This window comes from Miniopterus natalensis, chromosome 13, assembly GCF_054644295.1.
Source record: "Miniopterus natalensis isolate mMinNat1 chromosome 13, mMinNat1.hap1, whole genome shotgun sequence".
In the NCBI taxonomy this organism is placed as follows: domain Eukaryota; kingdom Metazoa; phylum Chordata; class Mammalia; order Chiroptera; family Miniopteridae; genus Miniopterus; species Miniopterus natalensis.
In genome coordinates, this window is record NC_142093.1 from 23881954 (window position 1) to 23888423 (window position 6470).

A 6470-nucleotide genomic window follows, 5' to 3' on the forward strand; every position below is an offset into this window, starting at 1 on the left:
CCTGAGGCAAAGACACAGAACCAGTTTGAATGGGAGAAGGAAGCTGTTCTCACCAAATTCCGTTCATTTTAAAGTTGAGGAAACTGAGACAAGGGCATAATGACCGAAGGCATACAGCTAGTTACCGAGAGCTGGCTCTTCCTCCCATAGCACAGTGCCTCTTGGATTTTCTAACTTCCAACCTCTTGTATTCTAAATTGCCCTTGTTAATTGGCACGTAAGTTTCTGCACCTAGAGTTTTAGACATATTTGGAAACTTCTTTTAAGCATGTTGATCCACTCAGGGCTGACTTATTTGTGACAGCAAGAATAGCTCCACCCCGGGGCATGTCCAGCAGGATGAGGAATTCAGGGATAAATCACATTGTGTTCCATTCTTCACAGCTCTTGATATTTTCACACAAGAGAAATCAGGTTCCTGAGGGTGCACAGGGCCCAAAAGGCCATCCTTAGGGTGTCTGCAGAGGAAAAGGCAGAGTCCCATGGGTCCAGCCACCCTCCACAGATACCTTGGGATGACCTTGGGGAACCTGATTTCTCCTGTGGCAATGATGTTCGTGGGCTGGATGATTTGGAAGAGGCAGGTGAATGAGCTGCATGCATGTAGTTAAGTCTTCGGTCCTTCTCAGCAACAGCTGCCAAGACCGTACCGTTTTCCCGCTGGCCCTGAGCGTCGCCGTTCACCTGCACCTGGGCAGGAAAGGGCACGGGGGATGGCACTGCACCTAACTGTGAGAGCAACCACCACCGTCTCCGTGTGCAGCGGACATGCTGCAGCGAGCAGCGTAGGCGTGCTCGGGCTGTCTAGCTATCCGGCACAGCAGAGGCCTGCTCTAACACTTTCTTGTATTCTTCTAATAATAAATTGCAAGGGAACAGGGTGTACTGTTGCATTTTATAACTCAGGCAAACAACACAGGTATTGGCTAACCTGGCTTGACTTTTTTAAGCCAATCCGGCAGAAAGGCATTGGGCGTTGCCCCGGCCTCCCAGCATCTTTCTGTGCAGCCCGTCAGCAGCAGAGCAGCCGAGAGCCCGCGCTCCTGTGCTACAGCCCAGGGAGCCTGTGCTGTGGACGGCTGGCTGGGGCCGAAGCTCCGTCATTCCAGCTCCGACCGATCAATGCCGAAATCATTGCGAAACCACGACGGCCAGTCCCGGCCCCCACAAACCATCCAGTGGGTGAACAAGAATTCAGTTCAACTAACTTGCACCTGTGGACACAGATCTTTCTTGCCGTGGAGGCAGAGGTGTGGAGATGGTGAGCACGGGGAGAGAAAAAACTAGATCTCATAAGAAGCAAACAGAAAACGGGCGGTTTGGGCTCTCGTGATGCCCGGCACGTCCCTTCCGCACGCCGCTGCCTCCTGTCTGCATTGCCCCTCTGGGTGGGACTGCCTCGGAAGGCTGCCACCCCGCTCGCCCCCACCCATCGCCCCGGCTCCCTCCTTACCGACTCCCGTGACCAGCCACGTGGAGGTGCTGCCTACTCAAATGACTTAGCCTCCCCTTCCTCAAGGCCTTTCTACCCCAATGCTCCAACTCCCTCCATTCTTCCAATTACTTATTTCTAGCAAAGTACATTCTATATCATTCCCCTTGTCTCCTCTCTCTTTTTCTTTTTAATCACTCCCATGTCCAAGTATTCGCATGCATGGAAAGATAACATTCTTCTATTCAGGTTAGAGGACCTTTCAAAATATTTATTTATTTACTTATTTACTTATGTCGTCCCACTAATCCTGGACACAGAGTAGGCAGGATATTAGAGTCACAAGCATGTTTTGGGCAATATCAAATTCAAATCTTGTTTGTGGTTCGTTGAGGCATATCTAGGCAATTAATGGGAAAAATGTTTTTAAGTTTTAATAAGCTCTGGTTGCTTACGTGTCAGCAACCTCTAATGTTGCTTCTCGACAGCTTTCAACTTGATAGAAGGTGCTTCCTAAAGATGCACTTTTGTGAAGTCAGAACCAGTATAAACTGAGCCAAATCATGATTAAAATTCTTGCTGGCTGCTCCTTTTGCCAGTAGAGTTCTGTGTTTCCACTTGTTGGAAATATATCTGCCTGTCAATGTTTGAGAACGCCAGTACCTTTTTGAAATTACAAACACACAGTGTTCCTCTTCAAGAATGCCAGCATTCATAATTTTTAAGTCTTAAACTTCTAAGAAATGGAAGCAATTGAATTTCTCTGCCTCTTAATGTCGAAATGGTAACATTATATGGAATGGCAATAATGTTATTTATGCTTTCAAAAATGAGGTCCTTCTACACTTATGCCTGTGTATCAGTCACAAGCTAATTCATTCCTTAACTCCAAACTACTTCCTTTTTTGTCCCAGAAATTCTGAATGATTGCTACAGTGCAGAAATTTACAGAAGTTTGATTTGAAATGAAATGTTTCAAAACTCAGGTAGACATAAGTTATAATTTATTAATGTGAGGAAAACACTTAGTTGCAACATCTCTTACAGGAAAGTTTTAAAATATTCTAGATATGACAAAGATTTATGAGGTATGATTTCACAAGTAGAAAAAGTATTTTGGTGAAAACTCCTTTTTTGTAGGTAAAATAAGAAATCGCAAGAGTAACTAGATGAACCTATGTGGAAATCATCTGCTAACTCAATTGAGCAAATAAAGTCCACTAATCTTTAAAAACCAAACATGCATGTTTATTATTTAGTTTTTGGTACTGCATTCTTTTTCTTTTCTTACAGAGGTATTTGTGGGATCTTTTATTTTGAAAATATGCTATTTTAACATAGGTTGTCAATAACTTGATCCTAGTAATATGGTAGAAAAGTTATTAGATTAGGAACCATAGGGCCTGGGTGTCATTTTCACTCTGCCACTCACCAGGTTTGTGACTATGGTCATTTCTCTTCTACACTTTAGACCTCCATCTTCTCTTCTGTTCAGCAGGAATAAGAAATACCTAATCTCCTTGCCTCTTAATGTTACTATGAGGATCAAATAAGGTCCCAATTGTTAAGTCACTTTGAAACTATAAAGTGTGGAGACGGCGGGCAAGGCATTCTCCTCATTACCACCTCAGAACTCTCAGATTGCATCCCTCAAATGCATTATTTAGCAAAAGCACGAACTTGAATGCCATATGGAGTCCTTGTTGACACTGCAGATGTTGGTTAATTTTAGATTCTAAAAGAACAAAAGAACACAAACACAACCAAGCAAATTATCCTCTTTAGCTTTTTCTTCGAAATCTCCTATTATACAAATACCAAACTAAAAATGGCAGGCTTAACTAATACAGAAAATTACATCATTTGAAGCACTGGGATCTATATATCCAAGCCCTTCTGCAGAACACGAGTTCATTCCCTCCAAAGCACAGTGCCAACGAATGTAGTGCTGTAAGATTAATTATGGTTATATCTTCAAGGACCAAGTAAAACGATTTTAATCTCCAACTTTAGCTTCAACACAGAGCCAGTGGAAATGTAAAAGTTCAGAAGAGTCACAAAAGGATATGCAGTCCATTTTGGTGGCCATAGTCTCTCACGAATTAATGAAAAACTGCACTAAGCTCAGCTAGCCCTGGGCTCAATCCTGAAAATTCATATTTGCAAGGGGGGATTTCTTTGCAGAACAGGTGTGACAGACATGCACATACTCGCGAAAACTGCTTTTACAGCCTCATCAGTTTGGGAAGACCTGTCCTGCTCACGTGTGCCATCTGTAAGGCATCTCTTTGCATCTTGTCAAATCCAACTTCCTACTTACACATGCATAAACAAGAGGTGTTTTTGTAAAATATGACATCTGTCATTCTATCTCTTGTTTGCATACCACCCACTAACAAAAAATATCCTGAAATAAGCTGAGCATTTTGTGTCTTGAAATTATTTATATATATGTAAATTATAAGTAACATATTTATATTAATTTTTTACATAATCAATGTTATATAAAATATATAGCTTCATATATGTGAAGCAATAAAACAAAGAATACTTCATATCAGAACATAGCCATTAGCTTACCTGAAGTAGTTTAAAAATGGTCGTGTTGATATTCTGGGCCTAGATTTTTAATAACATTTTCCAGAGAATACTCCTGTCTTGAAATTGCTCACTAAGCCTTAGTGCCTTAAGATATTGACAGAATATCACTCTAATTAGAAATAATTCTCAAACAGAAATGTTTCACCTGTAAGATACTTCTCTAAAAGAGGCCAAAATTTCAAAAAATGTTTCAACCTATATTTTAGAAATTTGGTAGACACTATATGATATGATATTTCAAAATGTGCTCTCCTGTGGATTAGAAATATTCAAAGTAAATCCAAAGGTAGATTTTTATGACACTGCTTATTATGGATGCAGTCTAGGCTGATTATTTTAGTATTAAGTATACTATTAATCACCTCCCTATCCTGCCCATATGCTACCTCTGTTAGCACAGAAGGCCAAATAAGACAGGTGCAACTTGATTCCATGTTACATAGTTCTCTCAAATTGGAACAAAACTTTAACCCCCCCCAAAATATTTGCCCATCCAAAGGATTTTGGATTACTGCAGATGACTACAGGCCCAAACCAGAAATGGATTCAAACAACTTTCATTCACTGTTGAAGCTGAACTGGAGCTGACCCCCAAAATAAATTGGCTAATTCCCTGTAAGAGGAATATGAATCAGGTTGCCATCTGTTCCTTTCCTTCTTTAACATCATCAGTGGGCTGGGTTAAACATATAACTGGAGGAGTCCTTGGGGGAAGGGTAAGAGAACTCTGGGTTGGTGTGTAGATGGGTATGCTGCAATGACAGAGTCACCTCAAGTGCAAGAAGAGAGGAGTCTGGGAATTATCTGGGGAAATCTTCCAATTTGTCATACCATGGGAGCAACATTGTTTAATTTTCTTAATTTTGTTTGAAGATATTGCATCAACTAAAGCTCCTTTGCTTGCCAGAGATGAAAAATGTAATCTAAACTAGTTTAATCAAAAGATAAATGTATTGGGCTCATGTAACTGAATAATTTAGTTTCTGGTTCATGTGGAGCTTGGTCCAGGGCTCAGAGTGTGACCCAGGACCTGATTTCTCTCTCTCCATTTCTCTATTCAGCATTTTCAATATTAACTTCATTCTTGGGCAAAGTCTCTCCATGTGTAGCCAGCATGGATGCAAACCACTCTAGGGACTACTTCCCTGTAGGTTCAAATCCAGAGCAACTTTTCTAGTAGGTCTAGGATAGATTACTGGGAACAGGATACTCTAGTGCAAATCATGTTCACATTTATAATTACTTTATTTGATCACCACAAGAGTCCAATGAGGTAGAGTATTATTATGCTTGTTATTATTACAATTTTATAGATTAAGTAACTGAGGCCCAGAGAGGTTATGTGAGTCTCCTTGGATGGCACAGCAAGTAATGAAGGATATTTTTAAGTTAGACCCAGATATTTAGACGACCTCTCCTATTCTATTTCACCACTATGTCTATTCAGTGTGATAAATGTATGTGCAACATGCTATGGGAGGTAAAATATAACAAAGAGACTTTTTGTCTGGAGAGGTATGGAAAGGATTCACTGAGGAAAAGTCATGTAAGTGGAGCTGTGAAAGGCGAGCAGGAGTTTTCAGGTAGAGAAGGAGGCACATTTCAGACAGAGATCTGATCAAAAGGAGAGGAAGGTAAAAGTATATAGCATGCTCCATGTGGTGGGAAGCAGAGGAGTCCAGAAGGAGAGGTTGGGGCCATATCCTGTGAAAGATTTTCAGTGCCATTTTGTACACAGTTGGGTAGTCCCTGAATGCAGAAGATTGAAACAGTCAAATCTGGGTTTTCAAAAGAAAATTAGAATGGCAGATTGGTGGATGAATTGGAGCATGAAGAAACAAGTTAGGCATTGTGTGAGTGAGTGAGTGAGTGTGTGTGTGTGTGTGTGTGTGTGTGTGTGTGTGTGTGTGTGTGTGTGTGAGATCATGCAAGCAAACTGAAGTGTCTGAGGGAGGATCGTGGAAATGGAAAGGACAGGTTACAAAATGTGTGAATTAGAATCACTTTTGGGACGTGGAAGAAAGGGAGGAGTAAAGACTATTTTTAAACATTTTTAGCTTATATGACTTGGTAGATGATGATTATCTCAACCAACTTAAAGAATACAGAAAATGATTTGAGGAGGGAGATGGGGGTTTTCTTGTAGCTAAGACTTATCTTTTACCCATTTTTGGTCTAAGTGCCTGTTTGTAATGTTTAGTTAGATATGTTAAACAGGTCGCTAAAATTATGGGCCTAGACTTTGAAAGCTGTGTTGAAGCTGGAGATCTAGTTTTTGGAGTCATCAAATTACAAGTTATATAAAAATTCCTATTGCAAAACAGGGACAGGGAACTTTTTGGCTTGATGGAAATGTTCTATTTCATGGTTATGATTGTGGTTACAGAGTATACATGCCTCAAAACAGATCAGACTTTACACATAAAATGAGTATATT